We start from the raw sequence: 25,197 nt of genomic DNA on the forward strand, positions 1-25,197 counted from the left end.
TTGAAGGCACACAATGACAATCTTGAGTGTGTATTGCTGCCTTGTAAACTCACTGGTAGACTTTGAAAGCACTAGATCCCATCGGATCTGGAAAGCTAAGAAAGGTAAGGCCTGGTTAGCACTTGGAAGGGGGACTGCCAAGGAATATCAGATGCTGGAGGATTTTTTTCAGAGGAAGGCAAATTAGCGAAGCTACCTCTGAGGATTCCTTGGCCATAAAAATAAACCCTATCAAATTCATGAGATTGCCATAAATTGACAGGGGATTCAAAGGCACTCACAGGCACACATGTGCCCACGTTCACTTGCACATACACAGAGAGACTATAGCAGGGGTAGGCAACCTGCGGCCCGCGGGCCGGATGCGGCCCGGCAAGGCCTTGGGACCGGCCCCAGCCTGGTCCTGCTGCCAATTGCCACCAGGGCCTTTGGGGGGCAATTGTCTATAGAAGCCTCAGAAACATGCATTTATATTAACATTTTTTTAAAAATCAGCAAATTTTTTCGCATGTCCTCCTTTTTTTTTTAAAAAAGTGTCTTCCATTTGAAAATTTTGTCCTACATTTGTCCTGGTTTATTTATATATTTAATTTTTTAAAAATTATTTAATTATTTGTTTTTTGGCTTCGGCCCCACAGTTATCTGAGGGACAGCAACCCGGCCCCCGGCTCAAAAAGGTTGCCTACCCCTGGACTATAGGAACAGGTATTTCGCTTCATTTTGATTTTGTGAAAACAGATCTGGCAAGATCAAAGCCACCCTGTGATGCATCCTCCTCCGCATCTAGAAAACCTTCGGCACACACCTGCTGCCCAGAGAAGCCACTTGTGACTTGGCACGGCAAATTATTTGTCTTGTCATATTTCAAACATACTGTTTAAAAGATCCATTTCAAAAGCCAGCTTTTGTATCGCTTTGTTGTAATGGCCCTTAATGCCATTGTACCTGTGCACCTTTACAAAGAGCTTTCATGATCCTTCTTTGATGGATTTCCTAAATGGGAGAAGCAACTCCATTTAATGGAGTTTAATGGCAAAGCTGCCACTTCCAATGGGCAAAGTGCTCTACTGTCTTTACCTTGTGTTCTTTTCTCTTTGCCGCCTTCTTTTGGGCCCATTTTACAGACAGGCTGTTGAGACTGAGGCATAGTGAATATAGTGAAGTGGTTTTCCTGTGGCATACTTGATGTGGTTCTTCTCTAAATATTCAGTCCAGTAGCAACTGGAACTCAAAAGTTGATTTTTTGCAGAGTAAAAGAGTAATCCACTTTGGGAAACTCTTCACAGCAAGCCCCATGAAAATATGGGTTTTGCACATTTGTATTTATTTCAGCCAGGGCTTCAATTCTAAATCTTAGGTGGAAGAGGAGGAATCCTGTGATCCTCCAGATGTTGGACTGCAAGTCCCATTAGCCCTGGGCCTGAAATCTATTGTCAGTCCCAAGCAGAGTAGTGCCAATGAGATTTACCTTTGTGTTCACTCTTCTTTCAACAATTGATTGAATGCATCTATTCTACCTGGGACTAACCAACAGGAGTCCAGCCCTAGCTAGGAGAGCCAATGATGAGAACACTGGGAGTTGCAGTCCAGCAACATCTGGAAGGCTATATGATTCCCAGCCTTTCCTCAGAGAAGTGTTTTTAATGATATCAGATGTGTTGAACCAACAATTTTTACCCAGTGTGCCAGGGACTTGTATTGCACCTCTGTGAGTATATTGCACTTCTATGGGAAAGCATCCTGCTTGAAGGACCAGTTGCTTTGTGAACCCGAGCGGGCAGAGAATTTGGCATTTCATTTCTGGCTGCACCTGCTCTGGGCCACTGGCGGTTTGCAAGCTCTTCCATTACGAAATTGGAACAAAATGACACTGGAGGTGAGGGCCCAGATGGTAGTTGTTGGGGCCATGTCGGCTTGACCCTCAGGCAGTAGTTGGCAAGTCTAGAACCACCGGATCCTGATACCTCACCAGTGTGAGTTCTACCATTGCCAAAGACAGCAAGAGGAAGACCCCGGGCATGAAGGAAAATTATTGGGAAGCCAAAAATGGCAAGATGGCGCAACTTGCTCCAAAGGAGGAAAGGGTGGTGCATTGCTGGAAGACGTCCTTTTCTTTTTCTGCTGTTCATTCCAGCTGAAGTTTGGCTTGATCCTCTTGCAGCAGGACAATACTGGTCCGATTTGCCTGAAGAGGGGAAGTAAAACGCACAAATTGAACAGGACATACAGGAAATATCTTGCATTATGGCCTCCCTCAATGTTAAACAGATAACTAGGAGGTCCCATCACCACCAACCATCATGCCTCACAGTCTGGGATGTGTATATTTGTCTCAAAGCCTCCAGTAGCTGATCTGTACCCCAAAAAATCAGGGATGGACACACCATAAATTTTAAAAACAACAACTAAAAGTACCTCTTATGCATTGTCTTGAAACCTTTCACCCTACACATTTATTGCACTTTAACTGCCATGGTTGCATCCTATGGAAGCCTGGGATTTGTAGTTTGAGATGGCACTAGCGCTCTCCGCCAGAGAATCCCAAACACCCTGTTATACTACAGATCCCCAGATTCCATGGCAGGGAAAGTGGAATTAAAATGTAGTATGAAAGGGACCCTGCTTTTTCAAAGCATTTGAGATTTTATTCTTGCACCTCTATCTCCCATGCGTTAAACATCTATGTAACAGAAGCTGAAAAAGTTACTTTGTTGGGCTATAGCTCCCAGAATCCTCAGCCAACATGGCCAGTAACCATGCCTCCTTGTGTATTCTGGGAGCTCTGGTGTATATAGAGACAGAGAATGTATTATATTATATTAATTATATTATATTATATTATTGTGGCGCTCCCATAAACAGAGCCATGCTACAAGAAGCCATAGGCAACATTCTGGAACTATCCATCCATCTACCCATCCATCCATCCATCCATCCATCCATCCATCCAGTTACTCTATCTATCTATCTATCTATCTATCTATCTATCTATCCAGCTATCCATATCCAGTCTGTTTGTCTGTCTGTCTGTCTATCCAGTTACCTACCTACCTATCCATCCATCTAATCTATCTCTCTATATATGTGTATGTGTGTGTTTTGTGTGTGTGTGTATATATATATAATATATACAAAACGTAACTATTCAAAATGTTGCCTATGACTTCTTGGAGCATGTTTCAGCAGCCCAATTATGAAACAACCTTTTCCAAAGTGGCCAAAAATACAGATTAATTACGTATTTGCCAAGCCAAGATATTTTGGTCCCCTCTAAACCTTTTCAAATGCAGAGTTGTTGTTATTGTTGTTTTAGCATAAGAATGTACTTTTACGCAGTGTGCATTTTGGGGGGTTAGTTTTGCAGCGTTTTACCGGGTTGTTATATGACGGTTGGAATTTTTTTATAAAAATGGGAAATGGTTTTATTTATTGGATTTGCCGCCCTGAGAGAGAGAAAGAGAGAGAGAGAGACCTTCCTGCCCCAGCTGGCTGGATGTCAAGTTTGAAATGAAATAGGCTTATTGTGCATCAGAGGCGATGAAACGAAATCCTGCAGACATTAGGCATCTTTCCTTAAGGAATTAAGCCCGGCTTCCTACTGTTGCCCTTGTCTGACGGCTCACTTCCAGACACCTTTGCAGGCAGCCATTTTCCGCGTCAGCCATGTCGCCTCGAGAGGCTCACTTCAAAATGGCTGCCTGCGTGACCTCTAAACATCCCATCGAGCTAAAGGGCAGGACTGCTTTTCCCCTGCTGCTTATGCGCTTTCACGTCATGAGGGAATAAATGGCAGCACTTCTTCCTCACAAACGAAAAACAAAACACTAATTAGGTTGTTTTCGTGGCAAAGCCTGGCTGAGACAAAATGGCCGCCCTTCTCCTCAGTTGCCTTCGTCCTTCAGGGATTTCTTTTCTCGTTTCCTCCTAAAGCCTCGCGCTCTTCAGGGAGCGCCTTTCATTCTCCATTGTTGCCAACAAAACTCTCTCAAAACACCCCTGCGGCATTGCTCTCTCGCATCCTCCAAATCTCTCAGTAAAACCTATTTCTTCCATGAATGCTTCCACTAAACTCGTTCAGGCTATGGTTGCCAGAGTGAAAACTGGAGTGGGCTCCTCTGCCTTTAATGGCTGTGTAAACGAAGGAATGTCTGCAAGCATTTCTTGCCAGCCGGTTGCAAGACAAGCAACACCTGCTGAAATTCCCTTCTTTCAACACAATGGTTAAAGGCAGAGGAGCCTTCTCCATGTCTCAATTTGGCAGCTCTAAAAATTCAGCCTGAAGAGTCCAGACAAGGGTTGCCAGAGTTTAATGGTTACGTAGAAACCATTAATGGTTACGTAGAAAAAACAGGAATGTGAGCAAACATTGACCGCTTTAACTGCCATGGCTCAATCCTATGGAATTCTTCGAATCGTAGTTTTGTCAAATGTTTAACTTTCTCAGCCAGAGAGAACCACAAACTAAAACCCCATAGCATTGAGCTGTGGTAGTTGAAGTGGTGTCAACCTAGATTATTTCTGCAGTGTGGATGCAACCAAAATGGCCAAATCAGATCATCAAAATAGGTGTTCCTCCCATGAACTGCATTTACACTGTAAAAACAATGCAGTTTGACACGACTTTAAGTGGTGTTGCTCCATCCTATGGAATCCTGAGATTTGTAGTTTTAGCAAGGTCTTTAGTCATGATGCCTCACCAAAATATAAATCCCAGGATTCCGTAGGATGGAGCCATGGCAGTCAAAGTGGTGTTAAACTGCATTATTTATACAGTGTAGATGCACCTGTGGTGTTAGTCCCAACTAGAGTAGACCCAGCAAATCAATGGAAACTTGGTAAATCGACACTTTGCATACATTCCATCGATCCACTTGCAAATCAGGGCTAGCAATTAGTTTCAGCCCTCCATCTTTTTATGGGATCATAGGTTAAAGGAGCAAAGAAAGAGCAGATGCAGTAGCGGCCCATCTGTCTTTGGCATTTTCTGGGAAGGTGTGGGTTTTCATCCACGTGGCGGTTCCCACTTTGCCAGCATCCCATAAATGCCTAGCCATGGCGGAAATCAAAATAGCCCAAATGGTTCCTAGCTGATGGCATCAGAATCCTCCAAGGATGTCTCTAAATCCATCAGTGCTTCCATTAAGTCCTCGCATCTCAGGTTTGTGGTTTCATCCGCCAGTTGTCAAAAAAAAAGAAAGAAAAGAAAAATAGGGGATGGGTGAAGAATGGAGCCGCTGAGATGCTGCAGGAAAGCCGACAGGAAAATCTATAGGGGATTGATCTAATTTCCCCTCCATCAAGATTATGAGCAGCAAAATGGAGGGGACTTTGGGAAAGCGGAGACAGCGGAGACAGTATATAGGCTATAATAGGATGAGAGAGTGAGATAGCACAATATACCTCCATAGGAACAATGGGTTGGAGGACAGAATCCTAGAGTTAGAAGAGACCCCAAGGGCCCTGATCCAGTCCAACCCCATTCTGCCATGCAGGAAATCAAAGCCCCTCGAACAGATGGCCATCCAGCCTCTGCTTAAAAACCTCCAAAGAAGGAGATTCCACCACTCTCCAGGGCAGCATCTTCCACTGTCAAACAGCTCTTACCATCAGGAAGATTTCCCCAGTGTTGGGGTGGGATCTCTTTTCTTATACTTCAGATCCATTGTTCTGTATCCTAGTCTCTGCAGCAGCAGAAAACAAGCTTGCTCCATCTCCAAGATGCCTTCCAATATTTAAACAGGACTATCATACCACCTCTTAACCGTCTCTTTTTTCAGGTTAAACATACCCAGCTCCCTAGGTCTCTCCTTATATATCATGGTTTCTAGAACCTTCACCATTTTGGTCGCCCTCCTCTAGACACCTTCCATCTTGACCATATTCTCCAGACACCTCTCATTTTGTCCATATCATCTAGGCACCTTCCAATTTGTCCATACGCTCTAGACACCTTCCACCATGTCCATATTCTGTGCACACCTTCCATCTTGTCCATATCCTCAACACACCTTCCATTTTGACCATCTTCTCTAGATACCTCCCATATCATCCTCTAGATAACTCCCATTTTGTCCATATCCTCTGAACACCTTCCATCATATCCATATTCTCTACACACTTTCCATCTTGACCATATCCTCTAGACACCTTCCATCTTGTCCATATCTTCTAGACACTTTCCATTTTGTCCATATCCTTCTTGAATTGCGGTGCCCAAAAATACACACAATATTCCATGTGATGTCTGACCAAAGTAGACTAAAGTGGTACTATTACTTCCCTTGATGTAGACATTGCACTCCTATTGATGCAGGCTAGAGTTGCATTGCCTTTCTTAGCTGCTGCACTACATTGCTTACTCATGTTCAGCCTGTGCTATGCCTTCCTTTCCCAAAAGGTCAGATCAGAAAAGAAGGTTGAAGAATGGGAAGACGACTTCAGTTATTTCCTATTTGTGGCTGCATCTGCACTGCAGAATTAATGCAGTTTGACATTGCTTTAACTGCCATGGTTCCATGCTATGGATTTGTAGTTGTATGGTGTGATTTGTAGTTTTGTGAGCTATTTTGCCTTCTCTGCTAGAGAGCTCTAGTGTCACTACAAATCCCAAGATTCCACAGGATGGAGCCATGACAGTTAAAGCTGTGTCAACCTGCATTAATTCTGCAGTGTGACAGCAGCCTCTATGATATAAAAAGATACAGTTTGTAGCTATTGGAATATTGTCCCACAAGATCTGATTGAAGGGGGAAAAGGAAAAGTTAAATCAGATGCATTTTATTGAAATTGGTACCCATTTTGTCAATATGTCAGTTATCAAAATCACAGATACTAGTGTTCCAGATAGATACAGCCTGCATCTACGCTGCAGAAACAATCCAGTTTGACACCACTTTAATTGCCATGGCTCAATGCTATGGAATTCTTTATTTTATTTTAATGCTTCCTTTCTCCCAGAGTATGACCCATATTGGGTTGGATCTAGGTTTTGTCATGCTTAAGAGCAGAGTAGAACCATTGAAATAAATGAAATTTAGGTTAGTCCAACACAGAGGTGGAAATTATGCACCTCCCCACAGTTGTTGGACTGGAGCTCCCAGAAGCCCTAGTCAGGAGGGTCATGAATGAGGAATGCTGGAAACTGTAGTCCAAGAGGATCTAGAGGACTGCTTGATCCCCACTTATGATCTAACAAGTCACATTCAATTCAATGGTTCCACTCCACCTAATAATAAATATGGCTCCAACTCAGTGTATTTGATTGAAGGCTGGCATCTAAATCTAAATATATCTAAGGCTGCATCTACACTGCAGAATTAATGCAGTTTAACCCCACTTTAACTGCCATGGCTCAGTGCTATGGAATCCTGGGAATTGTAGATAATATCTGCAAATATTTGTAGATATATTTAGCCTTCCCTATCAGAGAGCTCTGGCGCAACAACAAAGTACAAAGGATTCCCTAGGATGGGGCCATGGCAGTTAAAGCAGTGTCAAACTGCATTAATTCTGTAGTGTGGCTGAGGCCTACATTGAAATTATAATCTCAAGAAAGAAAGAAAGAAAGAAAGAAAGAAAGAAAGAAAGAAAGAAAGAAATCAATCAATCAATCAATCAATCAATCAATCAATCTACAGCCTACCTGGAAGGGTTGTTATGAGGACAAAAAAAAGCCAAATAAATAGCTTTTTAAGTGCCAACTAGTACTCCAGTCACTTTGCAGAACTATTATTCTTCCGACCCATTGTTAAAACTTCATTTTCAACAATTTTTTTGTAAATACTGTGTTTTTTAAAAAACCCTTTTCCCATTGCTAGTGCTCAAATAATGCTTTTTGAAGACAACGACAGCTGTTTTTTTAGTGGGATACTGGGTGGTATGTGGGTTTTTTAAGCATCTTAAATTGCTTTTGGAAAATGAAAAAGAATAGAGTGCTGGTGTTTAACAAATGCGCACCATCTTTCAAAACTAGGTTTGTTGCATTTTATGTGACTCAGCAGCCACACTTTTAATTAATGAACCAATTCAGCGGTTTCGTTTGTAAAATCCTTGGAACTTTGCCACAGTTTTACGCAGCTCTTTTCTACTTGGTTCTCTTTCCTTTTCCTCTTTTTCCCTCCCATTTGTGGTTAATTTGTAAAATTTTACCATCTCTCTTTTGATCTGCAAGGAAGCGAATTGTTCAGAACTAAAATGACTCAAGGCACAAGGCCCCTCTTTCACCTTGGTAAATGCAGCTTCTTAGGGTTCATCCCCATGACACAATTATAGCACTTCGATTCCACTTTAACTGCCAGAACTTAATCCTGGGATTGATGGTCTGGTTTCTAGTGTACTCCCTTGAATCCCAGCAATTATCGCTCTCTGGTAGAGAAATTTAAATTATCTCACTGTTTGTTTTTGTTGTTGTTTGCCTTCAAGTCATTTCCTACTTATCGCAAGGTTTTCTTGGCAAGATTTCTACAAAGGAGGTTTGCCATTGCCATCCTCTAAGGCTGAGAGTCACTTGCCCAAGGTTACCCAGTGGGTTTCCATGGCCGAGCTGGGATTCGAACCCTGGTCTCACAGAGTCAAAGTCCAACACTCAAACCACTATGCCACACTGGCTTCTAGTGATCTCACAAAACCACAAATCCCAGGATTCCATGGCATGGAACCAGGACAATTAAAGCGGCACAAAACTGGTACAATCGTTTAGTGTAGATACAGCCCAAGTCACCCTTCACCAAATGTGACTCTCTCAGGTTATTTCTCATGCAATTTTTTGACATCTACAGGGATGGCAGCCAGTTCTCATTCCTATTAGTTCCGTTGTTTGTTTCTTGGCAAGTTTCTTCAGAAGGGGTTTGCCACTGCCATCCTCTGTGGCTGAGAGAGTGTAACTTGCCCAAAGTCACCAATGGATTTCCATGGCCAGGTGGGATTCAAACCCTGGTCTCCAGAGTCTTAGTCCAACACTCAAACCACTGCACCACACTGCTTCTCCCCTATTAGTCCTCTTATCCATTACAGTTGTCACTCCATATTTGTGGCTTGGACTTTTGCGGATTTGATTGTTCACGGTTTCGATTAATACATTCTCTCTAGGAATCTCTAGGTCCTCCAGTGCAATTCTGCCGGAAGTTGACCATAGAGTTGTGCTGGAGAACCTAGAAGTTCCTAGAGAAAACACTTCCCTGGGCATTTGTAGGTCCTCTAGCATGATTCCATGGTCAACTTGTGGCAGATATTGACCACAGAGTTGCATTGGAGGACCTGGAGGTTCATAGAGGGCTGTTTTCTCAGATTAAAACAAGGTAGGTTTTTTATTTGCAGTTTTTCCAGATTCGCGGATGTCCTTCACCTCTAACCCCAGTGAATGTGGAGGGACTGCTATACGATGTTTTATTTAGGGAGTGTTGGGGTTTTGCAGGATTTTATCATACCCTTTCCTCTGGATGTCTAAAGTCAGTAATGTTGCATAGAGCCATTGACGGTCTTTTCCATTTTAAACATCTTGACCCCAACATGGTCTTCAGTTGTCCTTTGCTCTGCGACAAAGGAGAAATCTGTGATTTACGGCTCCAACCAGCCTAGCTGGCCGGGACATTTTTTAGTTCCTTCAGTCTGGGATTTTCCAGGTTTTCTGGGACAAATGGCAACCATATTCACTCGCCCTCCAACCAGATTGGACCTCCTCCTCTCCATGCATCTGATGCCTGTAAAGCAGGTTTGGCTTACTCATCTGCACCTGTTTTGTATTCACATTTGCTACAGAGTCATGGTTGTGAGACTATTGCTACAATTGCAGCTCCCTCCCCAGTCTACTTTGCTGGGCAGATCCATTCAGACAGTGATCAGAGCACAGGAGAAATATTGTCTGTCCAGGAAAAGTTACTTACTTAAGTATACTTAGGAAGTAGAGTAGACCATGCTACAACGTCTTTCGCTCAGTTAGTCTCAAAGTTGCTACAAGATCCCTTTTAAAACTGATATACTGTACATTCTGCCCTCCGTATCCACGGATTCTTTAGCCGCGAGTTCAACTATCCATGGCTTGAAAATATTCCACACACACACACACACACAGGTGTATATATACCAAAAAGCAAACCTTGATTTTGCTACTTTATATTCACAGATACCATTTTACTATGCCCTTGTATTTAATGGGACTTGAGCATCCACAGATTTTGGCATCCATGGGGGAAGTGTCCTGGAATCAAACCTCAATGGATACCAAGGGCCCACTGTAGTAGTAGCAGTAGTAGTAGTAGTAGTAGTAGTAGTAATAATATAATGGGACTTGAGCATCCACGGATTTTGTTATCCTAGAACCAAACCCGAGTGGCTACCAAGATCCCACTGTAATAATAATAATAATAATAATAATAATAATAATAATAGCACCCCATTGTATATAATGAGACGAGCATCTATGGATTTTATTATCCATTGGGATCCTGGAACCAAACCCCAGCGGATACTAAGCGCTCATTGTACTTAGCTAAGTAGCTGATACAGGATTCCAGCAAATAACAACAATAATTTCCATTTCTGTACCATTTATTATTATTATTAACCTTTATTTATAAAGCACTGTAAATTTACACAGCACTGTACAAACAATCTTTTAGTTAGACGGTTCCCTGCCCTCAGGCTTACAATCTAAGAAGACATGACACAAAAGGAGAAAGGAGTGGTGGTGGGGAATGGGATCAGGTCCAGCAGTTCTTCTCCACCTCCTAGGCCTGGACCAAGGCAGATGGACTGGAGGAAGGGCTTGGCTTCTTAATGGATGGTTAAAAGGAGGCTTCCTGGGTCAGAGAGGGGCTCGCCTCTGGGAACGCTTCTCTAAACAATATAGTCTTTAACTCAGTTTTGAAACTGGGTAGAGAAGTGATGAGGTGTGCATGTGGGGGAAGAAGGTTCCAGGAGTAAGGGGCAGCAAGCGAGAAGGGACGAATTTGGGAGGGGGCAGTGGTAGTCCTACACTGTGACAGGAGACCTTGACTACCAGAGCGGAGGGTGCGAGTAGGAATGTAAGGAGAAAGAAGGTCAGATAAGTAAGGAGGGGCCAATCCATGGAGGGCTTTGAAAGTCAATAATAAAAGCTTGTACCGGATGCGGAAGGGGAAGGGGAGCCAATGAAGGGAGGAGAAAAGAGGAGAAACATGGTCAAAGCGGCAAGCGGATGTGACAATACGGGCAGCTGAATACTGGACAGAGATTAAAGGATGGAGGTGTGAAAGAGGAGGCCCTGTCAGAAGGAGGTTACAATAATCTAGTCGCGAAACCACTAGGGCATGGACCAGAGTCTTGGCAGTAGAGGCTGAGAGGAATGGACGGATCTTGGCAATGTTGTAGAGAAAGAATCTACAGGCCTTGGCGGTGGCCTGGATCTGGGGAATGAATGACAGAGAAGAGTCAAAAATGAAGCCAAGATTGCGGACTTGATGAACCAGTTGAATAGAAGTGTCGTCAACAGAAACAGAAAAGGAATAATGAAGGGTGGGTTTAGGTGGAAAGACGAGAAGCTCAGTCTTAGACATGTTGAGCTTCAAGCGCCGAAGCCGCATCCACTGAGAGATGGCAGTCAGACAAGAAGAAACTTGCTGTTCAAGCCCCGTTGAAAGGTCAGGGGTGGAGAGATACAGCTGAGTGTCGTCGGCATACAGATGATAGGAGAAACTAAAAGAACTGATGAGTTTACCTAGGGACAGTGTATATAGAGAGGGGACCCAAGACAGAGCCCTGGGGAACTCCAACAGATAGGGGAACAGAGGACGAAGTCTGACCACCCGTGACCACTGCAAAAGATCTGTCTGACAAGTAAGATTTAAACCAGTCGAGAGCAGAGTCAGAACCCAAGGTCAGAAAGTAAATCAACCAGGAGACAGTGATCAACAGTGTCAAAGGCCGCAGACAAATCAAGAAGAATGAGAATAGAGTAGAGGCCGTTTGCCTTGGCCCGCAAGAGATCGTTTGAGATCTTGGTGAGGGCTGTCTCTGTAGAGTGCCGCGGGCGGAAGCCAGACTGGAAAGGGTCCAGGATGGAGTTGGCTTCAAGAAACTTAATACAGCGAGAATAAACGACCCGTTCTAGGACCTTAGAAAGAAAAGGAAGAAGAGAAATTGGATGATAGCTAGACAAAGAAGAGGGGTCGAGAGAGGGTTTCTTCAGAATTGGGGAAACGAGAGCATGTTTGAAGTCAGAAGGGAAGGAACCCATATAGAGAGAGAGAGATTAAAGATATAGAGGAGTGAGGGCAGAAGAGAGGGGGCATTTCCCACATCTAGTAATATGTCAGAGGGATATGTAACAAATGCATCATTTAAAACATTTTAAACATTAGAATACATTAATACGTTAATCAGAATACATCTAATACGTTAATGAAGCCATCGAGTGACACATGCTAACCCCACATGTTATCCACCCGGAGGAGATGTGCTTTTGCTCAAACTTGCCCAGACTACAAAGGCTGCAGAGAGAATTTGAATCCGAGACAAAATGAAGAGGGATTGATGGTGCCGCTGTCTAAAAGGAGACATCCTTTTAAACTGTTTATCAGAGAGGCCATTTCATTCCAACACACCTTCCTACTTACCCAAACTCCAGTCAATGCTGAGGTTGAATTTCAAAGTCATTCTTTTAAATGCAAGTGTGTGAATGTGTGTAACAGAGAGAGAGAATCTGAGGCGGCATCTACTCTGCAGAATTAATGCAGTCTGACACCGCTTTAATTGCTATGGCCCAATGCTATGGAATTCTGGGGTTTGTAGTTTTATGGCAGCCTTAGCCACAACAAACTACAAATCCCAGGAGCCCATGGCAAACTAGTGTCAAACTACATTAATTCTGCAGTGTGGCAGCAGTCTGCGTGACAATATTTCAAGATCTGAACAGTTGTTGTTAAGTCAGCATGATACGGTATAAGTGTTTCATTATTGGCCTGGGACTCTGAAAGACCAGGATTTGAATTCTTGCTCATCCATGGAAACCCAATCAGTGACCCTGGACCTTGGACACTCTCTCAGCCTCAGAGGAAGCCACTGATGGCAAACCTTTGAAGATATCTTGCCAAGAAAACCCTGCAATAGGTTCACCTGAGGTTTGCCATAAATCAGAGACCACTTGAGGACACACAACAACATCATAGTTGTGCTAATCATATGCATGCACTTAATACATAATTCTGGCCAGAGGGGATTCTAGAAATCCTAAAAAGTAACTTTTCTGAGCTGTGGCCCACTCCAGGAGGCTGTATCTGCCAGTAAGCCCTTCCTTTTTGTCTATCACCATCATCTGCTACTCAATAGGACAGGACATGGTCTTCATGAGCTTTTCCATCCTTCTCTATCTTTATCTTTTTAAGCTATCTGGTCTCCATCCCTTCATTTTTCTAACTGTAACATCCCATAGTTATGTAACTTTGTAAAGGAATGCCTCTTTTGGTCTGCTCTGGAATGACTACAAAGGTCAGCCATGTTGCCTAGAGCCCTTGATAGTCTACTCCATTTTAAACACATATCTGTCCATTCCACCTTGCTTCTAACATTGGCTTCAGTTGTCCCTCAGCATGAGATTTGAACCCACAACCCTGGAGATATGAGAGCAAAATCAGTCACAGGACAGAACCTGAGTAGTTTCAGAAGCACTGGTTTCAAAGGTGCTCAAAAGGTTCCCATTGTGGTGAGCTGTGGACCCCATTCCCCCCCGGACAAAGCAAACACCTCCGTGATCTCCATCTTCTCCCATATTGGCACTACACATAATTGCTCAACGCATAAATAACACAGCAAAAATGTGCTAGTGCCAAAAAGGGCTAAGCAGAGGGTTTTTAAAGCTGGTTCCAGATATCCTTCCTGGAACAGGAAGCCAAGAGAAGTAATACTCCATCTTCATCCACCTCTTGGGCATGGAGAACCATGATGAACTTCTTGGGTAGATGAAAGAGGCCCCAAAGACAGCCTTAATCCCAAAGAATAGAAAGGGCTAGAAATCTTTTTAAAACACACCAAAGAAATGACACCCACCATCCCTCCAGAAAAACACTTGATTCTCATGAGGCCAGCAACAACACAACAGTTCTCTTGATGTGTCCATGGGTAGCGTCTCTCTTAGGAGAAGGAGTGAATCTGCTCTGAGTTGTAGTCGGACCTTTAAAGGACCGCTCCACAGTGCTGCACCCGATTTCTCAATTAGCCTCAGCATCTTGAGCATTTAAAGTGTAGCTATCTTTCACACTACACAATTATAGCATTTTGGCTTCATTTTACCTTTCATGGATCCAGGATACGGAATCCTGGGATTTGTAGTTTGCTGATGTTCTTAGAACTGATTGCCAGAGATCTCTAGTGCCACACCAAATTACAAACCTGTAGGATTTAGTCCATGCAGGATCCCATAGGCTGCAGCCATGGCAGTTAAAGTGGTATTAAAGCACTACAATTGTGTGCAGGTTGGGTCTCTCTTATCTGGAATCCCAAAATCTAACATACTCCAAAAACCAAATCTTTTTTCATGGGTGGCTGAGATAGCAATGCCTTTTGTTTTCTGATGGTTCTGTCTGCACAAACTTTGTTTCATGCACACAGTTATTTAAAAAATATCGTATAAAACTACCTTCAGGTTATGTGTATAAAGGTGTATATGAAACATAAATGAATGTTGTGTTTAGACTTGGGTTCCATCTCTAAGATATCTCATTATGTACATATATGCAAATACATATCCATGGGAGCTGACCATATAGCAAAGTACAACAACATCCCTCATCAACAACACAGTGATAACTTTATCGGGTCAACCAATACAGGTATTCTGAAATAATAATAATAACAACAACAACAACAACAACAACAACAACAATAGTCTGAAATCCAAAACATTCCTGGTTCCAAGCTTTTTGGATAAGGGAGACTCAACCTGTAGTAGGAAAGAGACATAAATCTCAGAGAAGATTGACCATTGCACTGACATGGTGGACCTTCAGCTGCCACTGTCCATTGGAGGGAGACTCAACATGCCATGGATCTCCTCCTCTTACGATTATCTTGATAGCAGGTTCCTTCATTAACATGGGTTGAACTAGATGGCTTTTGGAGAACTAGATGGCCTTCCAATTTGACCACTAAGACAGCTACTAAGGAGTTAGCAAAGAAGGCAAAGATGGCTGTGGAGATGATCTCGTGGATCTTTCTCTGCTCTGTTTATGGCCCTATGGTAATTCACTGATAGAGTCTTTTCACAGTGAATTCTACCAGTGCCATACACAGGACAGGAGTGAGGCTTTTGTCTCGGTCAGAAAGAAACAAGGGCTGAAAAGGCATCTGATTTGCTTCCCAACAGTCTCCAAGCAAGGAAATCTCGCATTTGTTTTTCATAGATTTCCACAGGCAAGTCTCCAAATTCCTTCAGGCGCCATGCAAAAGAGTCCCATCAACCAAGACAGACATTTTAGACTTTAAAAAAATGTTGTCTCTCTTTTTATGCACCACATTGAGCATCATCCAGAAGCTCCTCATTCTCCACAAAAGGATGGGATCACGTTTGCACCCTCCTCTGTGTCCTATTGCTCATGCATCATGTGGAAAGGGAAGAGATGGCTTTCTCCAAGGCTGGTGGAAATTTGGGATATGGTGCATCACTTTTATGTTCATGGAGTTATGAGGCAAAGGGACAACACTGATTCACCATTGAATTTCAACACTGTGCAACTGAATGCATAAAGCAAGCACACATGTGCACCTCATAGGCAATGCATAATGCACATTCATGCACAATGCACATAACCAACCATGCACAATAGTGCTGCATGTACAACTCCATGTCCAACCCCTTGAACTGGTTATGGCTATTCTGTGATGAACAAACATATCCAAGCAGTATGGCAGGGGAACTTATGCATGCTAAGGCACCAACAGGAATTAAATCATTGTGTCCCAGTTGTGGAATGCGCTTTTCAGTTGTGGAATGCACCTCAGGCATTCTTGGAGGAGGGACTGGTGTTGAGGTTGCTCTCAATTTACTACTAAGTGAAAACCTGGCTGTGAAAACAGGCATGTGTTTTTAAAATGGTTTTTAAACTGATTTTACTGGCCTTTTGAAACTGTTTTTAATATTTTCAGTTCTCATCATGACTTTAATTCCCATTATGTGTGTTAGCTATGCAGAGCCCTAATGTTTTTCAGCAGGATGATGGGGGAGGATGCAATAGACAGACAGACAGACAGACAGACAGACAGACAGACAGACAGACAGACAGGGTAATCATGAGTTGTTTTGATCTGTTGGGTTGTGGATTTTATTTTTATTTTATTTTTATTTTAATAATATTTTAAAATATGTTTTAATATATGTGAAATATTTTATTTTATAGCCCAAGGCAGTTTGCAACGAAATTAGAGAGAGCAAAACAAACACCTTGATGATTAAAAAAAATCAAGTTACTGTTTTGGGGTTTTAATGTTGTTCGGTGTTTTGTTTTGTTTTCCGTGACTTTTTGGTGTGTTGTATATTTTGAGTTGGTCACATGTATAAATGTTTATTGGTTGTTTTCTTTATGTATGTTTTTTAAAATTCAATAATAAAATCTTTTTTAAAAAATAAAATAAATGAAGTTACAGCGCCATTAACCAAGTGCTTGCTTTATTTTCATATTGTTTTATGATGTTGATATTCTAATATTATCAAAATACCATGGAGATATTATCATCATCACTGTATTGTTTTGATCAACCACTCTGTGTTCTTTTTAAAATCTAGCTGCTCATATTTTGGACTGTGATAGATTTATTTCCTTTATGATGGCCTTGATCATCAAAAAGATACCAGCTCATCTTTGTGTAATGGACCATCACAGAACTAGGACAACAGATATTATTAGCTGGGGAGCTATATCTTCATAAGTGAACTTACGTACGTGGGAATTAGAATTACCTGCGTAACTTCCATCTCCAGTGAACAGCCAGATTTTAAAAAGAATCACAATTTGGTGATCAAAATTACATTATGATGATAATGTTACATTACTGCATAGCAGAGCCATCCAAATAACCAATGCACAACGGGAGCACTTGCACTTGCAGGTGCTTTCCATTGCAAATATTTGCAACTCACTAAAGAGGTTTCTTGCAGCCCCTGCTGCAATAATAATAATAATAATAATAACAATAATAACAATAACAACAATAATAATTTCTATCCTGCCTCTCCATGTGATCGAGGCGGCTTACATCATAAAACCAGAAATACAATAAAATAATCCCACTCTCCCCTCTTCCTAAAATAATATCTACAATTTACAATATATCACACTATAAAATACCGTTAAAAATCATTGCAGTCAATAAACAATCATATCAACAGTCGGGGATCATAAGCAGTCTTGGACCAATCCAGGTCATAACTATACATGTAGGTATAACTATACATAAAGATATGCAATGCAACAGCTTATATAGGATTCCTGGGGTTGTGTGTTTATTGCTGTTGTGTGCCTTAAAGTCATTTCCGACTTATAGGATCACCTGATCCTAAGGTGACCCTGTCATAGGGTTTTCTTGGCAATGTTTTTCAGAGAGGGTTTGCCACTGCCATCCTCTGAGGCTGAGAGAGGGTGACTTGTCCCAGATCACCCAGTGGTTTTACATGGCTGAGTCAGGATTCGAACCCTGATCTGCAGAGTCATAGTCCAATGCTCAAATCACTACGCCATGGTCTCCATGACCTCAAAACACACAGAAATTGTTCTGTGCATTTCTGTTAGGCTTCTCAGACCTCAGGGGCTATCCCTGACTCTTAGAATCATAGATGTTTATCACACTATACTCTTAAAGTGCTACTATTCCACTTTGACTCCTCTAGCTGCCTTCTGTTGCATTCTGGTATTGGCGGTTTTAAGGAGGGGTATTTAGAATTCTCAGTCATGCACCCAGAAGACTTTTTCTTCAACCATCCCTAGACTGTGGAATGACCTGACAAGAGAGATTTGACAGCGGAATACACCGTCCAAATTTAAAACAGCATTAAAGACCGGTCTCTTCGGGCAGGTACATGACTTTTAAACCGTGAATTTTAAACATAAATTGATTGTTTTAATATGTGTTTGTCTTATTTGTTCTTTTTAAAATGATGTTGTATGTTTGTTGTTGTATGCTGTATTGTTCCCCACCTCTTCAACAACAGATTAATATACAGTGAGGCCTCTGTATCCGCTGATTTTTTTTATCCATCTATTCAACCATCCATGGCTTGGAAATAATAAGAAAATAATATAAATTCCAAAAGCAAAGATTACTTTGGCCATTTTATAGAAGGGGCACCATTTCGCTATGCCATTGTATGCTATTGGACTTGAGCTTCCATGGATTTTGATATCGATAGGCACTCCTGGAACCAAACCCCAACAGATACCAAGGGCAGACTGTACCATGTACAACATTAATTATAAACATGCAACATCAATTTGCATCACATTTGCCTATACAATGGCTCACCATTCAGCACCTGGTTGATCGGATCTCATAGAATCATAGTTGGAAGAGACCGCACGGGCCATCCAGTCCAACTCCCTGCCATGCAAGAAATCCAAATCAAAGCATCCCCGACAGATAGCCATCTAGCTTCTACTTAAAGACCTCCAAAGAAGGAGACTCCACTACACTCCGAGGAAGGAGTGTGTTCCACTGTCAAACAGTCCTTACTGTCAGGAAGTTCTTCCTAATGTTGAGGTGGAATCTCTTTTTCTGTAGCTTGCATCCATTGTTCTGGGTCCTAGTCTCTGGAGCAGCAGAAAACAAGCTAAGCTTGCTCCCTCCTCAATATGATATCCCTTCAGATATTTAAACAGGGCTATCATATCACCTCTGCAAGCATCTGCTGTGCTTTGGACTAACCAAGAGGGTTCCAGCCTTGTTGTTCATTGCACATTCTTGCATGGTGCATAACTACTGTCCAGTGCCTTCAAAGTGTCCCTTGCTTCCCTGGGATTGCAGAAGCAGCCACTGTGTGTCATTCCCTATTATGCCAGGGGAAAACAAGCTGGCACATCATCACTGTGCAACCAGATGCATGTAGATTTGCCCTATGCAAGCACCACAGTGCGGTGTGGTGGTTTGAGTGTTAGACCATGACTCTCTGGAGACCCTGGGTTCCATTCCCTCCTTAGCCATGAAACCTTGAGCAAGTCACACTTTCTCAGCCTCAAGGGAAGTCAATGGCAAACCTCATTTGAACAAATCTTGCCAAGAAAACCCTATGATAGATTTGCCTGAGGGTTGCCATAAGTCGGAAACAACTTAACTGGCACACAACAACAATAACATGGTGCAAGTCCTTGGCACACTGGGAAAATTTTTGTTGGCCCAACACATCTGATAACTTGAGAAAGACTGAATGGCAACGTACAGCCTTCCAGCAGGAACGTAGCCAAGGGGGGGGGGGGTTCTTGGGGTCCGGACCCCCCCTTCCATTAGAAAAATGAATGGTGCGTGCTGCTGCGCCACCGCACCCAAGCCCCATTATAATGGTGGCTCTTAGGCTGGACCCCCCCCCTTCCTAAAATCCTGGCTACGTCCCTGCTTCCAGGTGCTGTTGAACTGCAGCTCCCCGCATTCTTGACATCGGCTATCCTCCTCTGAACAAACCTTGTTGAGAAAACCGTATGATAGGTTCTCCTTGCCCTCGCCATAGGTCAGAAACAATGCAACACACACCAGCACCATATAAGATCTCAGCCTGTGTTAAAAACAACAACATGCAAACACAAAAAGCAGAAGAGAAGCTCCATAGGAACACAGTGAACCAGGCCAACAGCAGGTAAGGTTACCCAGGGCCTGGGCGAGTGTCGCCACTCTTCTTGCATCTAAGAGGAAAGGGCTTAAACCTGCCTCCCTCGCCCGCCTACCCCCTTTAATCGCCTCTGAGCCATCCTGGGGTGGGTTCGGGTGGGGGAACCATATGCTTTGTTGACCAACTTGCAAGGATCCATCCAAGTCTCCCCCTCCTTTCCTTCGGAGCCTGGAGGCTTTTGGCTTGATGAAAGTCTTAGAACTGTAAGCTTGGGAGGATTACAATTTAATTAGGAAGGAGTACTGCTCCACACTTGCTGCTGCTTGCCAGTTGCCGTCTGCGTCTCCTTCTCTCCTTCCCTTTAACCCTCCTGCTTCCTCTCCACTTCCTTAGTGCCTTGCAAAAAGTGCATGGAAGAAGCATTGGCATTGCACAGTAAAAAGTCTCTGCTGCGTGAATTACAATTATTATATTATCAGAGCCAGCATGGTATGGTGGTTTGAATGTTGGTTTGTGACTCTGGAAACTCTGAGTGTGAATCCCTACTCAGCCATGGAAACCCAATGGATGACCATAGGCAAATCACACTCTCTCAGCCTCAGAGGATGGCAATGGCAAACCCCCTCTGAAGAAACTTGCCAAGAAAATCCCAGGATATGGTTGCCTTAGGATTGCCATAAGTGGGAAACAACATCAAGGCATACAACAACATCATTATTATTATTATTATTATTATTATTACTAAATGCCACCTTTCTCAAGATGGCTACCAGCCAATTTAGAACAGTACAAATTAAGAGTCAGCTTGGCATAGTGATTTAAGCATTGGATTACAACTCTAGAGACCAGGATTCAAATCCCCACTCAGCCATGGAAACCTACTGGATAGCCTTAGCCAAGTCATACGCTCTCAGCCTCAGAAAATCCTGTGATAGCTTCCCCCTTACGGTGTCCATATTTGCACAGGGGGAAAGCTCTGCTACTTTTCTAGCACAGGTTCATCTTTTGTACGCTAAGAATTCAATTATAACTATGATTAGTTATATGAGTCTATGATTCTATTCTATGATTCTATTATTCTTCTATGATTCTAGAGGAAGGGAGTGGCAAACTCCTGAAGAAATCTTGCCAAGAAAACCCAATAAGAGGGCCACCCGCATGGTTTGAGTGTTGGACTATGACTTCAGGAGATGACAGTTCAAATCCCTGCTTGTCCATGGAAAACCATGGAGTGAGCTTGGCCAGGTCACATCCTCTCAGCCTCAGAGGAAAGCCATGACACTTCTCCTCTGAAGAACAAACCTTGCCAAGAAATGTCGCAATAAAGTCAGTCAACTTGAAGGTTTAGAACAACAACAAAACCCCAGTTAGCATAGGCCCATTGAAGCAATTGTTACCTAGCTAAATCCAGTTGATTCAGTAGCTCTACTCTAGTCGGGACAAACAAAGATCATTTAGACCCACATCTCAGGATTCAAAAAGGAAAGATTAATTTGGAAGAGGTCATTTACCTGCATGATCCTTTCCAGCCCAATAAAGAGAGGCAGTTCTCTCTATCCCAAGGAACAGACAGTCAGGAGAAGATGAAGTCAGAAGAAGAAAGGAGGCCATCCTATCAAGGGACAAAAGCAAATAGTTAGAGGCCAATACAATTTAATGTGTTGAGGACAATAAATAAGAAAGGCGAGGGAAGGATTTGTCAGTCTCCAGATGGGGGACTCCACACTGGCCTAGCAATAGCAAGTATGTTTCTGTACTGCTTACCGATGTACTAAGCAGTTTACAAAGTATAAGCAAAGTGTAAGACCTGCTACTACCTCTCCTACTTTCCTCCTAATACCCATTCCCCCAATAAAGCAAAGAGGGAGTCATATGGCCTTCCGCATGCTGTTGAACCGCAGCTTCCAGCATTCCTCTCCGTTGCTTACACTGACCAGGGCTTTTGGAGCTTATAGTCCAACAATAAAGCCCACCCAAGCAATCCTTATACATAGCAGATCTTGTCTCACTACTCCCACAAGTAAGGATGAAAAGATGATCTCAAGGGAGCTTTCCCTTTGGTTGCCAAAAAGGTTTGTGCCCTCCTGCCCAAAGAGCATATGTGAAACATGAACCAACAAAATCAATGAACTAATATACAGATTACACAACTAATGGCAATTCTAGCATCACTAGTTTTCTTTCCTCTTAAGTCGGTGATCCCCAAACTGTAATTCTCTAGGTGCTTTGGACTTCAGATCCCAGAAGCCCCAGCCAATGTGGCCAACAGTCTGGGATTCTGGGATCTCGAGTCCAAAACATCTGGAGGACCAAAGTTTTGGAACCACTGCAAGTCTAAGGCTTCATATACCAACACAACTGCCAAACTTGCAGAAAAGCATATGCTAAAAGCTTTCCCCACAAAGAAAATCAATCCTGCTCTATGTATATATTGAATAATGGCTTGTTTTGAAGGTGAATTAAATACATTTACATTAAAACTCTTAGGGCAAGTTTGCACAGGACAGTAAAGGATGTTCTGGTCCGATGAATACTGGCTTGCTGCTGTGTTTGAAGCCATCCCTGCAAACAAACCATGGTTTGCTATAGGTCACAGTAAGAAGCCATGATTTGCTCTTACAACTCTGGCTTGTGTAAACCATGGCTTGTTTCCTCAGGTCTCCATCCTGAAATGGGCGTTAACAATAAGGGAAGGATAGAAACTGAACAGAAAGAGGGGCAAACACATTGTAGATTGTTTGGCTGCTTGGGGACACTTCATGGTTAAAGTAACAAACTGCCATAATCACTGAAAAGCATTTACTAAAACCTTTCCTCCCCAAAGAGGATCAATCCTGTTCTAAGTATATGTTGAAGGATGGCTTTTTTAAAAAACGTGTCATGCATCTTCAGTTGGACTAGAATGCTTGCATTGTTTTGGTGGTTTGTAGGGCTGGCCTTTGACAAAAGATGTCCATTAATTTGTTTTTTGAACCTGAAACAATTCTCACTCCTTGCAAAAAATAAAACAAAATAAAATACTCCTCTGCAAACACTGATGGTGAATATTCACTGCCTTTTCCCAGAACCTCATGAGTATTCAGTGTTGGATCTTTCTCATCATTAGACAACTAGCATTCAATGGCACTTTGTATTTAATGGGAGTCATGCAATGGCAATGTACATTGGGCCCTTGGTATCCGCTGGGGCTTGGTTCTAGGATGCCTCATGGATACCAAAATCTGTGGATGCTGAATCCCATTAAATACAATGGCATCGTGAAATGGTGTCCCTTAAGTAAAATGGCAAAATCAAAGTTTGATTTTGAAATTTTTATACATTTTTGAATATTTTCAAGCTGCGGATGTTTCAATCCAAATACAGTGGGCCTACTGTATTTGGAACCTGACATGACGATGGCTTGTAAGGTACTGCATTAGACACTTGCCAAAAAGAAATGGAGAGAAGCCAAGGGATACTACTGACTTGATATGTCTGATTCCTGATGCTAGTTGGAGAATTAGGAGCACAGCTCAATACCTTCTTCAGAGGGGAGACCCCACCTGCAAAGAAAATGCTGGCCCCTAGACCTGCTGCATTTGCACACACAAACACACCCTGATGTACACAGTTGGTTACTGTCCTTAAGGCATTGAAAAGAGGGTGGCTCCAAACAGCATATCCATCCTCCCAGGTTTGGGTCATGCTATTTTCAAACTGTGGGCACCATAGTTCAGTGGTAGAGTCTCTGCTTTGCAAGAAGGAAGTCCTGGGATGAGTTCCCAGCGTCTCCAGCAGGAAGGCATTCAGGCACTAGGGCTGCATCTACACTGCAGAAATAATGCAGTTGGACACTAGCTGCTGTGGAATTCTGGGATTTGTAGTTTGCTGTGGCACCAAAGCTCTCTGACAGAGAAGGCTCAACATCTCACAAAACTGCAAACCCCAGGATTCCATAGGTTTGAGCCATGTCACTTTAAGCAGTGTCAAACTGCATTAATTTTGCAGTGTGGATGAAGCCTTAGATTCTGATCCGACCACTAAACCATACTGGCTCTAAAAATTGGGGGTTTCTTTGCAAGAGTTCTTCAAAGGGGTTTTGCTACTACCTTCCTCTAAGGCTGAGAGAGCGTGTCTTGCACAAGGCCACCAATTGGCTTTCCATGGCTGAGTCTGGATTCAAATCCTTGTCTCCCATACTCTTAGACCAGTGTTCAAACCACTGCACCACAATAGCCCCATTACACCACACTGGCTTTCAAAAACTATTACTCTTCTTCCTTACTTTCAAACATTAATTCATTTCTGTTAGTAGATGCAGGATTAGAGAACAATTCCTTCTCATTAGTTGGAGCAATGCTTGAAAAGTAATTAATTGTATTACTCATTCGGTTGGGTTTCATTGCATTTAAAACGAACCCTCAAGATTCACAAGAGAACGGCGCCCAATTAACAAATTTCAACATTTCTTTTAAAAAAAAATCTCTTTAAAGGTAATTTTAAGCATTACTTATTTCCAGTAGTGCCTTCCATGTCAGTGAATCCGCTCTGGCTTTTAGTCCAAAATTTAAACAGCTCAAGGTGCTGAACGTATTTTTGAAACATGAGATGTGGTTCAGCACTTTTAAGGTTTGGACTAAAATCCAGAGCAGGTTTACAGCTCCACTGGCATTGAAATGACAGGCTGCCTCTGCTTTTTAGGTGAATGAATTAGTAGTGTTGTTCCTGAATATGTTATTCCCCTTTCATTACCTTCCAAAAGTAACTTGCTCCTGGTAAATATGTTTCTTGTACCCTTTGACTTCCAACAAAAGGGAGCTGATTATTTTTAGCCGGGGGAAGAGAGGGTTGAGAGGGAACATGATAGCCATGTTTAAATACTGGAAGGAATGTCATATTGAAGATGGAGCAAGCTTGTTTTCTGCAGCTCCAGAGAATAGGACACAATAGAGCTATGGTTTAAAACTACAGGGAAAGAGATTCCACCTCAACATTAGGAAGAACGTCCTGACGGCAAGACAACGGAGTGGAAGACGTTGCCCCAGAGGGAGATAGAGTCTCCGCTGTAGGTATTTAAACAGGGTCTGGATGGCCATCTGTCTCAGGGAGGGCTTTGACGGTGTCTTCCTGAATGGCAGAATGGGGCTAGAGACCCTTGGGGGGTCTCACTCAACGCTAGGATTCTGTAATTCTAATCCTAATGTCTATTGGTATTGCAAGAGAAAAAGATGCACCAATGAAATTATACACAGATACAGACGAATGGCTTTTCCCTGCCATCAAACAAATCTTTCGTCTGGTATGGGACAGTTTCCTGCACATCACTTGACTAGGGCTCTTGATAAAAGACAATCCATAAATGAGGATCTCTTACTGGTGGTAAGAAATGTTCAGCAGTGGAATAGACTACCATGGAAGGTACTGGGCTCCTTCGTTGGAGG

At 42.7% G+C, this 25,197-nt stretch overlaps 1 long non-coding RNA gene across 1 annotated transcript in view; it reads right to left on the minus strand.

The window, feature by feature from the left end:
- Positions 1 to 697: 697 nt before the first annotated feature.
- Positions 698 to 25,197, minus strand: part of LOC149311568 (uncharacterized) — a 35,070-nt gene continuing 10,570 nt past the window's right edge. The window contains exons 2-3 of the long non-coding RNA XR_016281382.1: positions 21,289 to 21,389; positions 698 to 2,185 (exon numbers count right to left, since the gene is read on the minus strand). This is a non-coding gene — a long non-coding RNA (uncharacterized LOC149311568). The remainder of the gene's footprint in view (positions 2,186 to 21,288; positions 21,390 to 25,197) is intronic.

Source organism: Sceloporus occidentalis, unplaced genomic scaffold (assembly GCF_023333645.1).
Source record: "Sceloporus occidentalis isolate IW3139 unplaced genomic scaffold, rSceOcc1.0.p SCAF_5, whole genome shotgun sequence".
Classification (NCBI taxonomy): Eukaryota; Metazoa; Chordata; class Lepidosauria; order Squamata; family Phrynosomatidae; genus Sceloporus; species Sceloporus occidentalis.